Raw genomic sequence first — 22,478 nt, 5'->3', positions numbered from 1 at the left:
TTTCCATGGCACGGCACAGCGCTGCTCTAGTAGCTCCGAACGGCCGCCCACGGCGTCTCGGACACGCCGGTCAGGCCCGCGCCCGTCTCGCAGATGTTTCTCGTGCTTGTGCTGTCATATGGGCCGCGACCCGAGCGGCAGCGAGCGTCAGTCGAGCAAAGTCGGGACAAGTCGGGACGGGAGGGGGGACAGGCGCGAATGCAAATGCACCGCGCAAATTACGCATAAATCTGGAAGCACGGCGTGTGTGAGTCAGGTGAGAAAGCTTCCGTCGGTCCAGCAGGACACTGCAACACCCCGCGCAGTCCCCCCGCCGCCGAAATTACGGTAATGAACTCGGTTTGAGTAAGAATGCGCGAAGGAAGAGTGCTAGGAACTCGTTGAAAATGACAAAACACTACCAATCGACAGATGTGTTCTTGAATTGCGCCAGAGCCTACTGTTACGTAGCAGTGCTAAATTCCGAAAAGTAACGAAATAAATAAATAATAAAAAAAATCAACCGTTCTCGTGCCATCACCCAAGTTAAGCAACAACGTTAGTATTCGGATCGGCGACTGCCTGGGACCTCTGGCTGTCTTCATATTTTGCTTTCTTGTCGCCAGCCCTGCCAGCCGTCTCTTCACGCTACCTTTCCGATGCGACAAAGATGTTTCCACAATGACTTAAATCTGTTGTAATAAACAAAAGAAACGATATTAGGGAACTCAGTTTGAAGAAGCGTGTGGCAAGGAAGATTTCCAAAGTGTCTCTGGAAATAACAAAACAGTATTAAGCGGCAGAAATGTTCCGAAATACGTCCGGGCTTATTGTTTTGTAGCAGTGTACATGTGCAAATTTGTAAACAAAAATTCTGTGTCTTCTGTCCTTGGTTTCGCACCTTTCCATGGCACGGCACAGCGCTGCTCTAGTAGCTCCGAACGGCCGCCCACGGCGTCTCGGACACGCCGGTCAGGCCCGCGCCCGTCTCGCAGATGTTTCTCGTGCTTGTGCTGTCACATGGGCCGCGACCCGAGCGGCAGCGAGCGGCAGTCGAGCAAAGTCGGGACAAGTCGGGACGGGAGGGGGGACAGGCGCGAATGCAAATGCACCGCGCAAATTACGCATAAATCTGGAAGCGCGGCGTGTGTCAGGCAGGTGAGAAAGCTTCCGTCGGTCCAGCAGGACACTGCAACACCCCACGCAGTCGCCCCGCCGCCGAAATTACGGTAATGAACTCGGTTTGAGTAAGATTGCGCGAAGGAAGAGTGCTAGGAACTCGTTGAAAATGACAAAACACTACCAATCTACAGATGTGTTCTTGAAATGCGCCAGAGCCTACTGTTACGTAGCAGTGCTAAATTCCGAAAAGTAACTAAATAAATAAATAATAAAAAAAAAACAACCGTTCTCGTGCCATCACCCAAGTTAAGCAACAACATTAGTATTCGGATCGGCGACTGCCTGGGACCTCTGGCTGTCTTCATATTTTGCTTTCTTGTCGCTAGCCCTGCCAGCTGTCTCTTCACGCTACCTTTCCGATGCGACAAAGATGTTTCCACAATGACTTAAATCTGTTGTAATAAACAAAAGATACGATATTAGGGAACTGAGTTTGAAGAAGCGTGTGCCAAGGAAGATTTCCAAAGTGTCTCTGGAAATAACAAAACAGTATTAAGCGGCAGAAATGTTCCGAAATACGTCCGGGCTTATTGTTTTGTAGCAGTGTACATGTGCAAATTTGTAAACAAAAATTCTGTGTCTTCTGTCCTTGGTTTCGCACCTTTCCATGGCACGGCACAGCGCTGCTCTAGTAGCTCCGAACGGCCGCCCACGGCGTCTCGGACACGCCGGTCAGGCCCGCGCCCGTCTCGCAGATGTTTCTCATGCTTGTGCTGTCATACGAGCCGCGACCCGAGCGGCAGCGAGCGGCAGTCGGGCAAAGTCGGGACAAGTCGGCATTGGAGGGGGGACAGGCGCGAATGCAAATGCACCGCGCAAATTACGCGTAAATCTGGAAGCGCGGCGTGTGTCAGGCAGGTGAGAAAGCTTCCGTCGGTCCAGCAGGACACTGCAACACCCCGCGCAGTCCCCCCGCCGCCGAAATTACGGTAATGAACTCGGTTTGAGTAAGAATGCGCGAAGGAAGAGTGCTAGGAACTCGTTGAAAATGACAAAACACTACCAATCGACAGATGTGTTCTTGAAATGCGCCAGAGCCTACTGTTACGTAGCAGTGCTAAATTCCGAAAAGTAACTAAATAAATAAATAATAAAAAAAAACAACCGTTCTCGTGCCATCACCCAAGTTAAGCAACAACGTTAGTATTCGGATCGGCGACTGCGTGGAACCTCTGGCTGTCTTCATATTTTGCTTTCTTGTCGCCAGCCCTGCCAGCCGTCTCTTAACGCTACCTTTCCGATGCGACAAAGATGTTTTCACAATGACTTAAATCTGTTGTAATAAACAAAAGATACGATATTAGGGAACTCAGTTTGAAGAAGCGTGTGCCAAGGAAGATTTCCAAAGTGTCTCTGGAAATAACAAAACAGTATTAAGCGGCAGAAATGTTCCGAAATACGTCCGGGCTTATTGTTTTGTAGCAGTGTACATGTGCAAATTTGTAAACAAAAATTCTGTGTCTTCTGTCTTTCGTTTCGCACCTTTCCATGGCACGGCACAGCGCTGCTCTAGTAGCTCCGAACGGCCGCCCACGGCGTCTCGGACACGCCGGTCAGGCCCGCGCCCGTCTCGCATATGTTTCTCGTGCTTGTGCTGTCATATGGGCCGCGATCCGAGCGGCAGCGAGCGGCAGTCGAGCAAAGTCGTGACAAGTCGGGTCGGGAGGGGGGACAGGCGCGAATGCAAATGCACCGCGCAAATTACGCATAAATCTGGAAGCGCGGCGTGTGTCAGGCAGGTGAGAAAGCTTCCGTCGGTCCAACAGGACGCTGCAACACCCCGCGCAGTCCCCCCGCCGCCGAAATTACGGTAATGTACTCGGTTTGAGTAAGAATGCGCGAAGGAAGGGTGCTAGGAACTCGTTGAAAATGACAAAACACTACCAATCGACAGATGTGTTCTTGAAATGCGCCAGAGCCTACTGTTACGTAGCAGTGCTAAATTCCGAAAAGTAACTAAATAAATAAATAATAAAAAAAACAACCGTTCTCGTGCCATCACCCAAGGTAAGCAACAACGTTAGTATTCGGATCGGCGACTGCCTGGGACCTCTGGCTGTCTTCATATTTTGCTTTCTTGTCGCCAGCCCTGCCAGCCGTCTCTTCACGCTACCTTTCCGATGCGACAAAGATGTTTCCACAATGACTTAAATCTGTTGTAATAAACAAAAGATACGATATTAGGGAACTCAGTTTGAAGAAGCGTGTGCCAAGGAAGATTTCCAAAGTGTCTCTGGAAATAACAAAACAGTATTAAGCGACAGAAATGTTCTGAAATACGTCCGGGCTTATTGTTTTGTAGCAGTGTACATGTGCAAATTTGTAAACAAAAATTCTGTGTCTTCTGTCCTTGGTTTCGCACCTTTCCATGGCACGGCACAGCGCTGCTCTAGTAGCTCCGAACGGCCGCCCACGGCGTCTCGGACACGCCGGTCAGGCCCGCGCCCGTCTCGCAGATGTTTCTCGTGCTTGTGCTGTCATATGGGCCGCAACCCGAGCGGCAGCGAGCGGCAGTCGAGCAAAGTCGGGACAAGTCGGGACGGGAGGCGGGACAGGCGCGAATGCAAATGCACCGCGCAAATTACGCATAAATCTGGAAGCGCGGCGTGTGTCAGGCAGGTGAGAAAGCTTCCGTCGGTCCAGCAGGACACTGCAACACCCCGCGCAGTCCCCCCGCCGCCGAAATTACGGTAATGAACTCGGTTTGAGTAAGAATGCGCGAAGAAGAGTGCTAGGAACTCGTTGAAAATGACAAAACACTACCAATCGACAGATGTGTTCTTGAAATGCGCCAGAGCCTACTGTTACGTAGCAGTGCTAAATTACGAAAAGTAACTAAATAAATAAATAATAAAAAAAAAAACAACCGTTCTCGTGCCATCACCCAAGTTAAGCAACAACGTTAGTATTCGGATCGGCGACTGCCTGGGACCTCTGGCTGTCTTCATATTTTGCTTTCTTGTCGCCAGCCCTGCCAGCCGTCTCTTCACGCTACCTTTCCGATGCGACAAAGATGTTTCCACAATGACTTAAATCCGTTGTAATAAACAAGAGATACGATATTAGGGAACTCAGTTTGAAGAAGCGTGTGCCAAGGAAGATTTCCAAAGAGTCTCTGGAAATAACAAAACAGTATTAAACGGCAGAAATGTTCCGAAATACGTCCAGGCTTATTGTTTTGTAGCAGTGTACATGTGAAAATTTGTAAACAAAAATTCTGTGTCTTCTGTCCTTGGCTTCGCACCTTTCCATGGCACGGCACAGCGCTGCTCTAGTAGCTCCGAACGGCCGCCCACGGCGTCTCGGACACGCCGGTCAGGCCCGCGCCCGTCTCGCAGATGTTTCTCGTGCTTGTGCTGTCATATGGGCCGCGACCCGAGCGGCAGCGAGCGGCAGTCGAGCAAAGTCGGGACAAGTCGGGACGGGAGGGGGGACAGGCGCGAATGCAAATGCACCGCGCAAATTACGCATAAATCTGGAAGCGCGGCGTGTGTCAGGCAGGTGAGAAAGCTTCCGTCGGTCCAGCAGGACACTGCAACACCCCACGCAGTCGCCCCGCCGCCGAAATTACGGTAATGAACTCGGTTTGAGTAAGATTGCGCGAAGGAAGAGTGCTAGGAACTCGTTGAAAATGACAAAACACTACCAATCTACAGATGTGTTCTTGAAATGCGCCAGAGCCTACTGTTACGTAGCAGTGCTAAATTCCGAAAAGTAACTAAATAAATAAATAATAAAAAAAAACAACCGTTCTCGTGCCATCACCCAAGTTAAGCAACAACATTAGTATTCGGATCGGCGACTGCCTGGGACCTCTGGCTGTCTTCATATTTTGCTTTCTTGTCGCTAGCCCTGCCAGCTGTCTCTTCACGCTACCTTTCCGATGCGACAAAGATGTTTCCACAATGACTTAAATCTGTTGTAATAAACAAAAGATACGATATTAGGGAACTGAGTTTGAAGAAGCGTGTGCCAAGGAAGATTTCCAAAGTGTCTCTGGAAATAACAAAACAGTATTAAGCGGCAGAAATGTTCCGAAATACGTCCGGGCTTATTGTTTTGTAGCAGTGTACATGTGCAAATTTGTAAACAAAAATTCTGTGTCTTCTGTCCTTGGTTTCGCACCTTTCCATGGCACGGCACAGCGCTGCTCTAGTAGCTCCGAACGGCCGCCCACGGCGTCTCGGACACGCCGGTCAGGCCCGCGCCCGTCTCGCAGATGTTTCTCATGCTTGTGCTGTCATACGAGCCGCGACCCGAGCGGCAGCGAGCGGCAGTCGAGCAAAGTCGGGACAAGTCGGCATTGGAGGGGGGACAGGCGCGAATGCAAATGCACCGCGCAAATTACGCGTAAATCTGGAAGCGCGGCGTGTGTCAGGCAGGTGAGAAAGCTTCCGTCGGTCCAGCAGGACACTGCAACACCCCGCGCAGTCCCCCCGCCGCCGAAATTACGGTAATGAACTCGGTTTGAGTAAGAATGCGCGAAGGAAGAGTGCTAGGAACTCGTTGAAAATGACAAAACACTACCAATCGACAGATGTGTTCTTGAAATGCGCCAGAGCCTACTGTTACGTAGCAGTGCTAAATTCCGAAAAGTAACTAAATAAATAAATAATAAAAAAAAACAACCGTTCTCGTGCCATCACCCAAGTTAAGCAACAACGTTAGTATTCGGATCGGCGACTGCGTGGAACCTCTGGCTGTCTTCATATTTTGCTTTCTTGTCGCCAGCCCTGCCAGCCGTCTCTTAACGCTACCTTTCCGATGCGACAAAGATGTTTTCACAATGACTTAAATCTGTTGTAATAAACAAAAGATACGATATTAGGGAACTCAGTTTGAAGAAGCGTGTGCCAAGGAAGATTTCCAAAGTGTCTCTGGAAATAACAAAACAGTATTAAGCGGCAGAAATGTTCCGAAATACGTCCGGGCTTATTGTTTTGTAGCAGTGTACATGTGCAAATTTGTAAACAAAAATTCTGTGTCTTCTGTCTTTCGTTTCGCACCTTTCCATGGCACGGCACAGCGCTGCTCTAGTAGCTCCGAACGGCCGCCCACGGCGTCTCGGACACGCCGGTCAGGCCCGCGCCCGTCTCGCAGATGTTTCTCGTGCTTGTGCTGTCACATGGGCCGCGACCCGAGCGGCAGCGAGCGGCAGTCGAGCAAAGTCGGGACAAGTCGGGACGGGAGGGGGGACAGGCGCGAATGCAAATGCACCGCGCAAATTACGCATAAATCTGGAAGCGCGGCGTGTGTCAGGCAGGTGAGAAAGCTTCCGTCGGTCCAGCAGGACACTGCAACACCCCGCGCAGTCCCCCCGCCGCCGAAATTACGGTAATGAACTCGGTTTGAGTAAGAATGCGCGAAGGAAGAGTACTAGGAACTCGTTGAAAATGACAAAACACTACCAATCGAAAGATGTGTTCTTGAAATGCGCCAGAGCCTACTGTTACGTAGCAGTGCTAAATTCCGAAAAGTAACTAAATAAATAAATAATAAAAAAAAACAACCGTTCTCGTGCCATCACCCAAGTTAAGCAACAACGTTAGTATTCGGATCGGCGACTGCCTGGGACCTCTGGCTGTCTTCATATTTTGCTTTCTTGTCGCCAGCCCTGCCAGCCGTCTCTTCACGCTACCTTTCCGATGCGACAAAGATGTTTCCACAATGACTTAAATCCGTTGTAATAAACAAGAGATACGATATTAGGGAACTCAGTTTGAAGAAGCGTGTGGCAAGGAAGATTTCCAAAGTGTCTCTGGAAATAACAAAACAGTATTAAGCGGCAGAAATGTTCCGAAATACGTCCGGGCTTATTGTTTTGTAGCAGTGTACATGTGCAAATTTGTAAACAAAAATTCTGTGTCTTCTGTCCTTGGTTTCGCACCTTTCCATGGCACGGCACAGCGCTGCTCTAGTAGCTCCGAACGGCCGCCCACGGCGTCTCGGACACGCCGGTCAGGCCCGCGCCCGTCTCGCAGATGTTTCTCGTGCTTGTGCTGTCATATGGGCCGCGACCCGAGCGGCAGCGAGCGGCAGTCGAGCAAAGTCGGGACAAGTCGGGACGGGAGGCGGGACAGGCGCGAATGCAAATGCACCGCGCAAATTACGCATAAATCTGGAAGCGCGGCGTGTGTCAGGCAGGTAAGAAAGCTTCCGTCGGTCCAACAGGACACTGCAACACCCCGCGCAGTCCCCCCGCCGCCGAATTTCGGTAATGAACTCGGTTTGAGTAAGAATGCGCGAAGGAAGAGTGCTAGGAACTCGTTGAAAATGACAAAACACTACCAATCGACAGATGTGTTCTTGAAATGCGCCAGAGCCTACTGTTACGTAGCAGTGCTAAATTCCGAAAAGTAACTAAATAAATAAATAATAAAAAAAAACAACCGTTCTCATGCCATCACCCAAGTTAAGCAACAACGTTAGTATTCGGATCGGCGACTGCCTGGGACCTCTGGCTGTCTTCATATTTTGCTTTCTTGTCGCCAGCCCTGCCAGCCGTCTCTTCACGCTACCTTTCCGATGCGACAAAGATGTTTCCACAATGACTTAAATCTGTTGTAATAAACAAAAGATACGATATTAGGGAACTCAGTTTGAAGAAGCGTGTGCCAAGGAAGATTTCCAAAGTGTCTCTGGAAACAACAAAACAGTATTAAGCGGCAGAAATGTTCCGAAATACGTCCGGGCTTATTGTTTTGTAGCAGTGTACATGTGCAAATTTGTAAACAAAAATTCTGTGTCTTTTGTCCTTGGTTTCGCACCTTTCCATGGCACGGCACAGCGCTGCTCTAGTAGCTCCGAACGGCCGCCCACGGCGTCTCAGACACGCCGGTCAGGCCCGCGCCCGTCTCGCAGATGTTTCTCGTGCTGGTGCTGTCATATGGGCCGCGACCCGAGCGGCAGCGAGCGGCAGTCGAGCAAAGCCGGGACAAGTCGGGACGGGAGGGGGGCAGGCGCGAATGGAAATGCACTGCGCAAATTACGCATAAATCTGGAAGTGCGGCGTGTGTCAGGCAGGTGAGAAAGCTTCCGTCGGTCCAGCAGGACACTGCAACACCCCGCGCAGTCCCCCCGCCGCCGAAATTACGGTAATGAACTCGGTTTGAGTAAGAATGCGCGAAGGAAGAGTGCTAGGAACTCGTTGAAAATGACAAAACACTACCAATCGACAGTTGTGTTCTTGAAATGCGCCAGAGCCTACTGTTACGTAGCAGTGCTAAATTCCGAAAAGTAACTAAATAAATAAATAATAAAAAAAAACCGTTCTCGTGCCATCACCCAAGTTAAGCAACAACGTTAGTATCCGGATCGGCGACTGCCTGGGACCTCTGGCTGTCTTCATATTTTGCTTTCTTGTCGCCAGCCCTGCCAGCCGTCTCTTCACGCTTCCTTTCCGATGCGATAAAGATGTTTCCACAATGACTTAAATCTGTTGTAATAAACAAAAGATACGATATTAGGGAACTCAGTTTGAAGAAGCGTGTGCCAAGGAAGATTTCCAAAGTGTCTCTGGAAATACCAAAACAGTATTAAGCGGCAGAAATGTTCCGAAATACGTCCGGGCTTATTGTTTTGTAGCAGTGTACATGTGCAAATTTGTAAACGAAAATTCTGTGTCTTCTGTCCTTGGTTTCGCACCTTTCCATGGCACGGCACAGCGCTGCTCTAGTAGCTCCGAACGGCCGCCCACGGCGTCTCGGACACGCCGGTCAGGCCCGCGCCCGTCTCGCAGATGTTACTCGTGCTTGTGCTGTCATATGGGCCGCGACCCGAGCGGCAGCGAGCGGCAGTCGAGCAAAGTCGTGACAAGTCGGGACGGGAGGGGGGACAGCGCGAATGCAAATGCACCGCGCAAATTACGCATAAATCTGGAAGCGCGGCGTGTGTCAGGCAGGTGAGAAAGCTTCCGTCGGTCCAGCAGGACACTGCAACACCCCGCGCAGTCCCCCCGCCGCCCGGCCGCGCGCAAGCCCTGCGCCGGATAACAGGAACAAGGCGCGTCGCCAGCGGGTGTCGGAGGCCGCACGCACCAAACGAATGACAGGCGGTGCATCGAGCAGCTGTGTTGTGCGTCTCACCTACGTTCGGCAGTCGCCTATGAGACGCCGAGGCGAGCGCGCACTCCGCGCCACCTTCGAGGTGGAAAGACCCGCTTTGCGTCAAATGTGCCACGGAAAGCGGCGATTACGTGTGTTGGGAGAAGAGGCGAATGCTTCTTCCGTGGTGCGGCTACAGTATAAGGACGCCAACGGCCATACCATGTTGACTACAAGGGTTCTCGTCCGATCACCGAAGTTAAGCAAACATCGGGCGCGGTTGGTACTTGGAAGGGTGACCGCCTGGGAACACCGCGTGCTGTTGGCTCTTTCTCATTTTTTCATTTTTACGTCGCTACACCTGCCAGGCCTCTTTTGATAATAACTTTCAGGTCTCGACAAAGGTGCTTCCACAAGCATTTTAAAGTACTGTATTAAACGTAAGATACGAAATTACGGTAATGAACTCGGTTTGAGTAAGAATGCGCGAAGGAAGAGTGCTAGGAACTCGTTGAAAATGACAAAACACTACCAATCGACAGATGTGTTCTTGAAATGCGCCAGAGCCTACTGTTACGTAGCAGTGCTAAATTCCGAAAAGTAACTAAATAAATAAATAATAAAAAAAAACAACCGTTCTCGTGCCATCACCCAAGTTAAGCAACAACTTTAGTATTCGGATCGGCGACTGCCTGGGACCTCTGGCTGTCTTCATATTTTGCTTTCTTGTCGCCAGCCCTTCCAGCCGTTTCTTCACGCTACCTTTCACATGCGACAAAGATGTTTCCACAATGACTTAAATCTGTTGTAATAAACAAAAGATACGATATTAGGGAACTCAGTTTGAAGAAGCGTGTGCAAAGGAAGATTTCCAAAGTGTCTCTGGAAATAACAAAACAGTATTAAGCGGCAGAAATGTTCCGAAATACGTCCGGGCTTATTGTTTTGTACCAGTGTACATGTGCAAATTTGTAAACAAAAATTCTGTGTCTTCTGTCCTTGGTTTCGCACCTTTCCATGGCACGGCACAGCGCTGCTCTAGTAGCTCCGAACGGCCGCCCACGGCGTCTCGGACACGCCGGTCAGGCCCGCGCCCGTCTCGCAGATGTTTCTCGTGCTTGTGCTGTCATATGGGCCGCGACCCGAGCGGCAGCGAGCGGCAGTCGAGCAAAGTCGGGACAAGTCGGGACAGGAGGGGGGCAGGCGCGAATGGAAATGCACTGCGCAAATTACGCATAAATCTGGAAGCGCGGCGTGTGTCAGGCAGGTGAGAAAGCTTCCGTCGGTCCAGCAGGACACTGCAACACCCCGCGCAGTCCCCCCGCCGCCGAAATTACGGTAATGAACTCGGTTTGAGTAAGAATGCGCGAAGGAAGAGTGCTAGGAACTCGTTGAAAATGACAAAACACTACCAATCGACAGATGTGTTCTTGAAATGCGCCAGAGCCTACTGTTACGTAGCAGTGCTAAATTCCGAAAAGTAACTAAATAAATAAATAATAAAAAAAAAACCGTTCTCGTGCCATCACCCAAGTTTAGCAACAACGTTAGTATTCGGATCGGCGACTGCCTGGGACCTCTGGCTGTCTTCATATTTTGCTTTCTTGTCGCCAGCCCTGCCAGCCGTCTCTTCACGCTTCCTTTCCGATGCGATAAAGATGTTTCCACAATGACTTATATCTGTTGTAATAAACAAAAGATACGATATTAGGGTACTCAGTTTGAAGAAGCGTGTGCCAAGGAAGATTTGCAAAGTGTCTCTGGAAATAACAAATCCGTATTAAGCGGCAGAAATGTTCCGAAATACGTCCGGGCTTATTGTTTTGTAGCAGTGTACATGTGCAAATTTGTAAACGAAAATTCTGTGTCTTCTGTCCTTGGTTTCGCACCTTTCCATGGCACGGCACAGCGCTGCTCTAGTAGCTCCGAACGGCCGCCCACGGCGTCTCGGACACGCCGGTCAGGCCCGCGCCCGTCTCGCAGATGTTACTCGTGCTTGTGCTGTCATATGGGCCGCGACCCGAGCGGCAGCGAGCGGCAGTCGAGCAAAGTCGGGACAAGTCGGGACGGGAGGGGGGACAGGCGCGAATGCAAATGCACCGCGCAAATTACGCATAAATCTGGAAGCGCGGCGTGTGTCAGGCAGGTGAGAAAGCTTCCGTCGGTCCAGCAGGACACTGCAACACCCCGCGCAGTCCCCCCGCCGCCGAAATTACGGTAATGAACTCGGTTTGAGTAAGAATGCGCGAAGGAAGAGTGCTAGGAACTCGTTGAAAATGACAAAACACTACCAATCGGCAGATGTGTTCTTGAAATGCGCCAGAGCCTACTGTTACGTAGCAGTGCTAAATTCCGAAAAGTAACTAAATAAATAAATAATAAAAAAAAACAACCGTTCTCGTGCCATCACCCAAGTTAAGCAACAACGTTAGTATTCGGATCGGCGACTGCCTGGGACCTCTGGCTGTCTTCATATTTTGCTTTCTTGTCGCCAGCCCTGCCAGCCGTCTCTTCACGCTACCTTTCCGATGCGACAAAGATGTTTCCACAATGACTTAAATCTGTTGTAATAAACAAAAGATACGATATTAGGGAACTCAGTTTGAAGAAGCGTGTGCCAAGGAAGATTTCCAAAGTGTCTCTGGAAATAACAAAACAGTATTAAGCGGCAGAAATGTTCCGAAATACGTCCAGGCTTATTGTTTTGTAGCAGTGTACATGTGCAAATTTGTAAACAAAAATTCTGTGTCTTCTGTCCTTGGTTTCGCACCTTTCCATGGCAAGGCACAGCGCTGCTCTAGTAGCTCCGAACGGCCGCCCACGGCGTCTCGGACACGCCGGTCAGGCCCGCGCCCGTGTCGCAGATGTTTCTCGTACTTGTGCTGTCATATGGGCCGCGACCCGAGCGGCAGCGAGCGGCAGTCGAGCAAAGTCGGGACAAGTCGGGACGGGAGGGGGGACAGGCGCGAATGCAAATGCACCGCGCAAATTACGCATAAATCTGGAAGCGCGGCGTGTGTCAGGCAGGTGAGAAAGCTTCCGTCGGTCCAGCAGGACACTGCAACACGCCATGCAGTCCCCCCGCCGCCGAAATTTCGGTAATGAACTCGGTTTGAGTAAGAATGCGCGAAGGAAGAGTGCTAGGAACTCGTTGAAAACGACAAAACACTACCAATCGACAGATGTGTTCTTGAAATGCGCCAGAGCCTACTGTTACGTAGCAGTGCTAAATTCCGAAAAGTAACTAAATAAATAAATAATAAAAAAAAACAACCGTTCGCGTGCCATCACCCAAGTTAAGCAACAACGTTAGTATTCGGATCGGCGACTGCCTGGGACCTCTGGCTGTCTTCGTATTTTGCTTTCTTGTCGCCAGCCCTGCCAGCCGTCTCTTCACGCTACCTTTCCGATGTGACAAAGATGTTTCCACAATGAATTAAATCTGTTGTAATAAACAAAAGATACGATATTAGGGAACTCAGTTTGAAGAAGCGTGTGCCAAGGAAGATTTCCAAAGTGTCTCTGGAAATAACAAAACAGTATTAAGCGGCAGAAATGTTCCGAAATACGTCCGGGCTTATTGTTTTGTAGCAGTGTACATGTGCAAATTTGTAAACAAAAATTCTGTGTCTTCTGTCCTTGGTTTCGCACCTTTCCATGGCACGGCACAGCGCTGCTCTAGTAGCTCCGAACGGCCGCCCACGGCGTCTCGGACACGCCGGTCAGGCCCGCGCCCGTCTCGCAGATGTTTCTCGTGCTTGTGCTGTCATATGGGCCGCGACCCGAGCGGCAGCGAGCGGCAGTCGAGCAAACTCGGGACAAGTCGGGACGGGAGGGGGGACAGGCGCGAATGCAAATGCACCGCGCAAATTACGCATAAATCTGGAAGCGCGGCATGTGTCAGGCAGGTGAGAAAGCTTCCGTCGGTCCAGCAGGACACTGCAACACCCCATGCAGTCCCCCCGCCGCCGAAATTTCGGTAATGAACTCGGTTTTAGTAAGAATGCGCGAAGGAAGAGTGCTAGGAACTCGTTGAAAATGACAAAACACTACCAATCGAGAGATGTGTTCTTGAAATGCGCCAGAGCCTACTGTTACGTAGCAGTGCTAAATTCCGAAAAGTAACTAAATAAATAAGTAATAAAAAAAAACAACCGTTCTCGTGCCATCACCCAAGTTAAGCAACAACGTTAGTATTCGGATCGGCGACTGCCTGGGACCTCTGGCTGTCTTCATATTTTGCTTTCTTGTCACCAGCCCTGCCAGCCGTCTCTTCACGCTACCTTTCCGATGCGACAAAGATGTTTCCACAATGACTTAAATCTGTTGTAATAAACAAAAGATACGATATTAGGGAACTCAGTTTGAAGAAGCGTGTGCCAAGGAAGATTTCCAAAGTGTCCCTGGAAATAACAAAACAGTATTAAGCGGCAGAAATGTTCCGAAATACGTCCGGGCTTATTGTTTTGTAGCAGTGTACATGTGCAAATTTGTAAACAAAAATTCTGTGTCTCCTGTCCTTGGTTTCGCACCTTTCCATGGCACGGCACAGCGCTGCTCTAGTAGCTCCGAACGGCCGCCCACGGCGTCTCGGACACGCCGGTTAGGCCCGCGCCCGTGTCGCAGATGTTTCTCGTACTTGTGCTGTCATATGGGCCGCGACCCGAGCGGCAGCGATCGGCAGTCGAGCAAAGTCGGGACAAGTCGGGACGGGAGGGGGGACAGGCGCGAATGCAAATGCACCGCGCAAATTACGCATAAATCTGGAAGCGCGGCGTGTGTCAGGCAGGTGAGAAAGCTTCCGTCGGTCCAGCAGGACACTGCAACACCCCATGCAAGCCCCCCGCCGCCGAAATTTCGGTAATGAACTCGGTTTGAGTAAGAATGCGCGAAGGAAGAGTGCTAGGAACTCGTTGAAAATGACAAAACACTACCAATCGACAGATGAGTTCTTGAAATGCGCCAGAGCCTACTGTTACGTAGCAGTGCTAAATTCCGAAAAGTAACTAAATAAATAAATAATAAAAAAAACAACCGTTCTCGTGCCATCACCCAAGTAAGGCAACAACGTTAGTATTCGGATCGGCGACTGCCTGGGACCTCTGGCTGTCTTCATATTTTGCTTTCTTGTCGCCAGCCCTGCCAGCCATCTCTTCACGCTACATTTCCGATGCGACAAAGATGTTTCCACAATGAATTAAATCTGTTGTAATAAAAAAAAGATACGATATTAGGAAACTCAGTTTGAAGAAGCGTGTGCCAAGGAAGATTTCCAAAGTGTCTCTGGAAATAACAAAACAGTATTAAGCGGCAGAAATGTTCCGAAATACGTCCGGGCTTATTGTTTTGTAGCAGTGTACATGTGCAAATTTGTAAACAAAAATTCTGTGTCTTCTGTCCTTGGTTTCGCACCTTTCCATGGCACGGCACAGCGCTGCTCTAGTAGCTCCTAACGGCCGCCCACGGCGTCTCGGACACGCCGGTCAGGCCCGCGCCCGTCTCGCAGATGTTTCTCGTGCTTGTGCTGTCATATGGGCCGCGACCCAAGCGGCAGCGAGCGGCAGTCGAGCAAAGTCGGGACAAGTCGGGACGGAAGGGGGGACAGGCGCGAATGCAAATGCACCGCGCAAATTACGCATAAATCTGGAAGCGCGGCGTGTGTCAGGCGGGTGCGAAAGCTTCCGTCGGTCCAGCAGGACACTGCAACACCCCGCGCAGTCCCCCCGCCGCCGAAATTACGGTAATGAACTCGGTTTGAGTAAGAATGCGCGAAGGAAGAGTGCTAGGAACTCGTTGAAAATGACAAAACACTACCAATCGACAGATGTGATCTTGAAATGCGCCAGAGCCTACTGTTACGTAGCAGTGCTAAATTCCGAAAAGTAACTAAATAAATAAATAATAAAAAAAAACAACCGTTCTCGTGCCATCACCCAAGTTAAGCAACAACGTTAGTATTCGGATCGGCGACTGCCTGGGACCTCTGGCTGTCTTCATATTTTGCTTTCTTGTCGCCAGCCCTGCCAGCCATCTCTTCACGCTACCCTTCCGATGCGACAAAGATGTTTCCACAATGACTTAAATCTGTTGTAATAAATAAAAGATACGATATTAGGGAACTCAGTTTGAAGAAGCGTGTGCCAAGGAAGATTTCCAAAGTGTCTCTGGAAATAACAAAACAGTATTAAGCGGCAGAAATGTTCCGAAATACGTCCGGGCTTATTGTTTTGTAGCAGTGTACATGTGCAAATTTGTAAACAAAAATTCTGTGTCTTCTGTCCTTGGTTTCGCACCTTTCCATGGCACAGCACAGCGCGGCTCTAGTAGCTCCGAACGGCCGCCCACGGCGTCTCGGACACGCCGGTCAGGCCCGCGCCCGTCTCGCAGATGTTTCTCGTGCTTGTGCTGTCATATGGGCCGCGACCCGAGCGGCAGCGAGCGGCAGTCGAGCAAAGTCGGGACAAGTGGGGACTGGAGGGGGGACAGGCGCGAATGCAAATGCACCGCGCAAATTACGCATAAATCTGGAAGCGCGGCGTGTGTCAGGCAGGTGAGGAAGCTTCCGTCGGTCCAGCAGGACACTGCAACACCCCGCGCAGTCACCCCGCCGCCGAAATTACGGTAATGAACTCGGTTTGAGTAAGAATGCGCGAAGGAAGAGTGCTAGGAACTCGTTGAAAATGACAAAACACTACCAATTGACAGATGTGTTCTTCAAATGCGCCAGAGCCTACTGTTACGTAGCAGTGCTAAATTCCGAAAAGTAACTAAATAAATAAAATAATAAAAAAAACAACCGTTCTCGTGCCATCACCCAAGTTAAGCAACAACGTTAGTAATCGGATCGGCGACTGCCTGGGACCTCTGGCTGTCTTCATATTTTGTTTTCTTGTCGCCAGCCCTGCCAGCCGTCTCTTCACGCTACCTTTCCGATGCGACAAAGATGTTTCCACAATGACTTAAATCTGTTGTAATAAACAAAAGATACGATATTAGGGAACTCAGTTTGAAGAAGCGTGTGCCAAGGAAGATTTCCAAAGTGTCTCTGGAAATAACAAAACAGTATTAAGCGGCAGAAATGTTCCGAAATACGTCCGGGCTTATTGTTTTGTAGCAGTGTACATGTGCAAATTTGTAAACAAAAATTCTGTGTCTTCTGTCCTTGGTTTCGCACCTTTCCATGGCACGGCACAGCGCTGCTCTAGTAGCTCCGAACGGCCGCCCACGGCGTCTCGGACACGCCGGTCAGGCCCGCGCCCGTCTCGCAGATGTTTCTCGTGCTTGTGCTGTCATATGGGCCGCGACCCGAGCGGCAGCGAGCGGCAGTCAAGCAAACTCGGGACAAGTCGGGACGGGAGGGGGGACAGGCGCGAATGCAAATGCACCGCGCAAATTACGCATAAATCTGGAAGCGCGGCATGTGTCAGGCAGGTGAGAAAGCTTCCGTCGGTCCAGCAGGACACTGCAACACCCCATGCAGTCCCCCCGCCGCCGAAATTTCGGTAATGAACTCGGTTTTAGTAAGAATGCGCGAAGGAAGAGTGCTAGGAACTCGTTGAAAATGACAAAACACTACCAATCGAGAGATGTGTTCTTGAAATGCGCCAGAGCCTACTGTTACGTAGCAGTGCTAAATTCCGAAAAGTAACTAAATAAATAAGTAATAAAAAAAAACAACCGTTCTCGTGCCATCACCCAAGTTAAGCAACAACGTTAGTATTCGGATCGGCGACTGCCTGGGACCTCTGGCTGTCTTCGTATTTTGCTTTCTTGTCGCCAGCCCTGCCAGCCGTCTCTTCACGCTACCTTTCCGATGCGACAAAGATGTTTCCACAATGACTTAAATCTGTTGTAATAAACAAAAGATACGATATTAGGGAACTCAGTTTGAAGAAGCGTGTGCCAAGGAAGATTTCCAAAGTGTCTCTGGAAATAACAAAACAGTATTAAGCGGCAGAAATGTTCCGAAATACGTCCGGGCTTATTGTTTTGTAGCAGTGTACATGTGCAAATTTGTAAACAAAAATTCTGTGTCTTCTGTCCTTGGTTTCGCACCTTTCCATGGCACGGCACAGCGCTGCTCTAGTAGCTCCGAACGGCCGCCCACGGCGTCTCGGACACGCCGGTCAGGCCCGCGCCCGTCTCGCAGATGTTTCTCGTGCTTGTGCTGTCATATGGGCCGCGACCCGAGCGGCAGCGAGCGGCAGTCGAGCAAACTCGGGACAAGTCGGGACGGGAGGGGGGACAGGCGCGAATGCAAATGCACCGCGCAAATTACGCATAAATCTGGAAGCGCGGCATGTGTCAGGCAGGTGAGAAAGCTTCCGTCGGTCCAGCAGGACACTGCAACACCCCATGCAGTCCCCCCGCCGCCGAAATTTCGGTAATGAACTCGGTTTGAGTAAGAATGCGCGAAGGAAGAGTGCTAGGAACTCGTTGAAAATGACAAAACACTACCAATCGACAGATGTGTTCTTGAAATGCGCCAGAGCCTACTGTTACGTAGCAGTGCTAAATTCCGAAAAGTAACTAAATAAATAAATAATAAAAAAAAACAACCGTTCTCGTGCCATCACCCAAGTTAAGCAACAACGTTAGTATTCGGATCGGCGACTGCCTGGGACCTCTGGCTGTCTTCATATTTTGCTTTCTTGTCACCAGCCCTGCCAGCCGTCTCTTCACGCTACCTTTCCGATGCGACAAAGATGTTTCCACAATGACTTAAATCTGTTGTAATAAACAAAAGATACGATATTAGGGAACTCAGTTTGAAGAAGCGTGTGCCAAGGAAGATTTCCAAAGTGTCCCTGGAAATAACAAAACAGTATTAAGCGGCAGAAATGTTCCGAAATACGTCCGGGCTTATTGTTTTGTAGCAGTGTACATGTGCAAATTTGTAAACAAAAATTCTGTGTCTCCTGTCCTTGGTTTCGCACCTTTCCATGGCACGGCACAGCGCTGCTCTAGTAGCTCCGAACGGCCGCCCACGGCGTCTCGGACACGCCGGTTAGGCCCGCGCCCGTGTCGCAGATGTTTCTCGTGCTTGTGCTGTCATATGGGCCGCGACCCGAGCGGCAGCGATCGGCAGTCGAGCAAAGTCGGGACAAGTCGGGACGGGAGGGGGGACAGGCGCGAATGCAAATGCACCGCGCAAATTACGCATAAATCTGGAAGCGCGGCGTGTGTCAGGCAGGTGAGAAAGCTTCCGTCGGTCCAGCAGGACACTGCAACACCCCATGCAAGCCCCCCGCCGCCGAAATTTCGGTAATGAACTCGGTTTGAGTAAGAATGCGCGAAGGAAGAGTGCTAGGAACTCGTTGAAAATGACAAAACACTACCAATCGACAGATGTGTTCTTGAAATGCGCCAGAGCCTACTGTTACGTAGCAGTGCTATATTCCGAAAAGTAACTAAATAAATAAATAATAAAAAAAACAACCGTTCTCGTGCCATCACCCAAGTAAGGCAACAACGTTAGTATTCGGATCGGCGACTGCCTGGGACCTCTGCCTGTCTTCATATTTTGCTTTCTTGTCGCCAGCCCTGCCAGCCGTCTCTTCACGCTACCTTTCCGATGCGACAAAGATGTTTCCACAATGAATTAAATCTGTTGTAATAAAAAAAAGATACGATATTAGGAAACTCAGTTTGAAGAAGCGTGTGCCAAGGAAGATTTCCAAAGTGTCTCTGGAAATAACAAAACAGTATTAAGCGGCAGAAATGTTCCGAAATACGTCCGGGCTTATTGTTTTGTAGCAGTGTACATGTGCAAATTTGTAAACAAAAATTCTGTGTCTTCTGTCCTTGGTTTCGCACCTTTCCATGGCACGGCACAGCGCTGCTCTAGTAGCTCCGAACGGCCGCCCACGGCGTCTCGGACACGCCGGTCAGGCCCGCGCCCGTCTCGCAGATGTTTCTCGTGCTTGTGCTGTCATATGGGCCGCGACCCGAGCGGCAGCGAGCGGCAGTCGAGCAAACTCGGGACAAGTCGGGACGGGAGGGGGGACAGGCGCGAATGCAAATGCACCGCGCAAATTACGCATAAATCTGGAAGCGCGGCATGTGTCAGGCAGGTGAGAAAGCTTCCGTCGGTCCAGCAGGACACTGCAACACCCCATGCAGTCCCCCCGCCGCCGAAATTTCGGTAATGAACTCGGTTTTAGTAAGAATGCGCGAAGGAAGAGTGCTAGGAACTCGTTGAAAATGACAAAACACTACCAATCGAGAGATGTGTTCTTGAAATACGCCAGAGCCTACTGTTACGTAGCAGTGCTAAATTCCGAAAAGTAACTAAATAAATAAGTAATAAAAAAAAACAACCGTTCTCGTGCCATCACCCAAGTTAAGCAACAACGTTAGTATTCGGATCGGCGACTGCCTGGGACCTCTGTCTGTCTTCATATTTTGCTTTCTTGTCGCCAGCCCTGCCAGCCGTCTCTTCACGTTACCTTTCCGATGCGACAAAGATGTTTCCACAATGACTTAAATCTGTTGTAATAAACAAAAGATACGATATTAGGGAACTCAGTTTGAAGAAGCGTGTGCCAAGGAAGATATCCAAAGTGTCTCTGGAAATAACAAAACAGTATTAAGCGGCAGAAATGTTCCGAAATACGTCCGGGCTTATTGTTTTGTAGCAGTGTACATGTGCAAATTTGTAAACAAAAATTCTGTGTCTTCTGTCCTTGGTTTCGCACCTTTCCATGGCACGGCACAGCGCTGCTCTAGTAGCTCCTAACGGCCGCCCACGGCGTCTCGGACACGCCGGTCAGGCCCGCGCCCGTCTCGCAGATGTTTCTCCTGCTTGTGCTGTCATATGGGCCGCGACCCGAGCGGCAGCGAGCGGCAGTCGAGCAAAGTCGGGACAAGTCGGGACGGAAGGGGGGACAGGCGCGAATGCAAATGCACCGCGCAAATTACGCATAAATCTGGAAGCGCGGCGTGTGTCAGGCGGGTGAGAAAGCTTCCGTCGGTCCAGCAGGACACTGCAACACCCCGCGCAGTCCCCCCGCCGCCGAAATTACGGTAAAGAACTCGGTTTGAGTAAGAATGCGCGAAGGAAGAGTGCTAGGAACTCGTTGAAAATGACAAAACACTACCAATCGACAGTTGTGATCTTGAAATGCGCCAGAGCCTACTGTTACGTAGCAGTGCTAAATTCCGAAAAGTAACTAAATAAATAAGTAATAAAAAAAAACAACCGTTCTCGTGCCATCACCCAAGTTAAGCAACAACGTTAGTATTCGGATCGGCGACTGCCTGGGACCTCTGTCTGTCTTCATATTTTGCTTTCTTGTCGCCAGCCCTGCCAGCCGTCTCTTCACGCTACCTTTCCGATGCGACAAAGATGTTTCCACAATGACTTAAATCTGTTGTAATAAACAAAAGATACGATATTAGGGAACTCAGTTTGAAGAAGCGTGTGCCAAGGAAGATTTCCAAAGTGTCTCTGGAAATAACAAAACAGTATTAAGCGGCAGAAATGTTCCGAAATACGTCCGGGCTTATTGTTTTGTAGCAGTGTACATGTGCAAATTTGTAAACAAAAATTATGTGTCTTCTGTCCTTGGTTTCGCACCTTTCCATGGCACGGCACAGCGCTGCTCTAGTAGCTCCGAACGGCCGCCCACGGCGTCTCGGACACGCCGGTCAGGCCCGCGCCCGTCTCGCAGATGTTTCTCGTGCTTGTGCTGTCATATGGGCCGCGACCCGAGCGGCAGCGAGCGGCAGTCGAGCAAACTCGGGACAAGTCGGGACGGGAGGGGGGACAGGCGCGAATGCAAATGCACCGCGCAAATTACGCATAAATCTGGAAGCGCGGCATGGGTCAGGCAGGTGAGAAAGCTTCCGTCGGTCCAGCAGGACACTGCAACACCCCATGCAGTCCCCCCGCCGCCGAAATTTCGGTAATGAACTCGGTTTGAGTAAGAATGCGCGAAGGAAGAGTGCTAGGAACTCGTTGAAAATGACAAAACACTACCAATCGACAGATGTGTTCTTGAAATGCGCCAGAGCCTACTGTTACGTAGCAGTGCTAAATTCCGAAAAGTAACTAAATAAATAAATAATAAAAAAAAACAACCGTTCTCGTGCCATCACCCAAGTTAAGCAACAACGTTAGTATTCGGATCGGCGACTGCCTGGGACCTCTGGCTGTCTTCATATTTTGCTTTCTTGTCACCAGCCCTGCCAGCCGTCTCTTCACGCTACCTTTCCGATGCGACAAAGATGTTTCCACAATGACTTAAATCTGTTGTAATAAACAAAAGATACGATATTAGGGAACTCAGTTTGAAGAAGCGTGTGCCAAGGAAGATTTCCAAAGTGTCCCTGGAAATAACAAAACAGTATTAAGCGGCAGAAATGTTCCGAAATACGTCCGGGCTTATTGTTTTGTAGCAGTGTACATGTGCAAATTTGTAAACAAAAATTCTGTGTCTCCTGTCCTTGGTTTCGCACCTTTCCATGGCACGGCACAGCGCTGCTCTAGTAGCTCCGAACGGCCGCCCACGGCGTCTCGGACACGCCGGTTAGGCCCGCGCCCGTGTCGCAGATGTTTCTCGTACTTGTGCTGTCATATGGGCCGCGACCCGAGCGGCAGCGATCGGCAGTCGAGCAAAGTCGGGACAAGTCGGGACGGGAGGGGGGACAGGCGCGAATGCAAATGCACCGCGCAAATTACGCATAAATCTGGAAGCGCGGCGTGTGTCAGGCAGGTGAGAAAGCTTCCGTCGGTCCAGCAGGACACTGCAACACCCCATGCAAGCCCCCCGCCGCCGAAATTTCGGTAATGAACTCGGTTTGAGTAAGAATGCGCGAAGGAAGAGTGCTAGGAACTCGTTGAAAATGACAAAACACTACCAATCGACAGATGTGTTCTTGAAATGCGCCAGAGCCTACTGTTACGTAGCAGTGCTAAATTCCGAAAAGTAACTAAATAAATAAATAATAAAAAAACAACCGTTCTCGTGCCATCACCCAAGTAAGGCTACAACGTTAGTATTCGGATCGGCGACTGCCTGGGACCTCTGGCTGTCTTCATATTTTGCTTTCTTGTCGCCAGCCCTGCCAGCCGTCTCTTCACGCTACCTTTCCGATGCGACAAAGATGTTTCCACAATGAATTAAATCTGTTGTAATAAAAAAAAGATACGATATTAGGAAACTCAGTTTGAAGAAGCGTGTGCCAAGGAAGATTTCCAAAGTGTCTCTGGAAATAACAAAACAGTATTAAGCGGCAGAAATGTTCCGAAATACGTCCGGGCTTATTGTTTTG

At 50.0% G+C, this 22,478-nt stretch overlaps 1 pseudogene; it reads left to right on the top strand.

Annotated features, from left to right (window-relative positions):
* Window positions 1–9,411: 9,411 nt before the first annotated feature.
* On the top strand, window positions 9,412–9,531 carry LOC126185431 (5S ribosomal RNA; annotated as a pseudogene).
* The last annotated feature ends 12,947 nt before the right edge of the window (window positions 9,532–22,478 follow it).

Source organism: Schistocerca cancellata, chromosome 4, assembly GCF_023864275.1.
Source record: "Schistocerca cancellata isolate TAMUIC-IGC-003103 chromosome 4, iqSchCanc2.1, whole genome shotgun sequence".
NCBI lineage: Eukaryota > Metazoa > Arthropoda > Insecta > Orthoptera > Acrididae > Schistocerca > Schistocerca cancellata.
The sequence above is the reverse complement of the archived record's forward strand: the minus strand, read 5'-3'. Positions and strand labels throughout refer to the sequence as shown.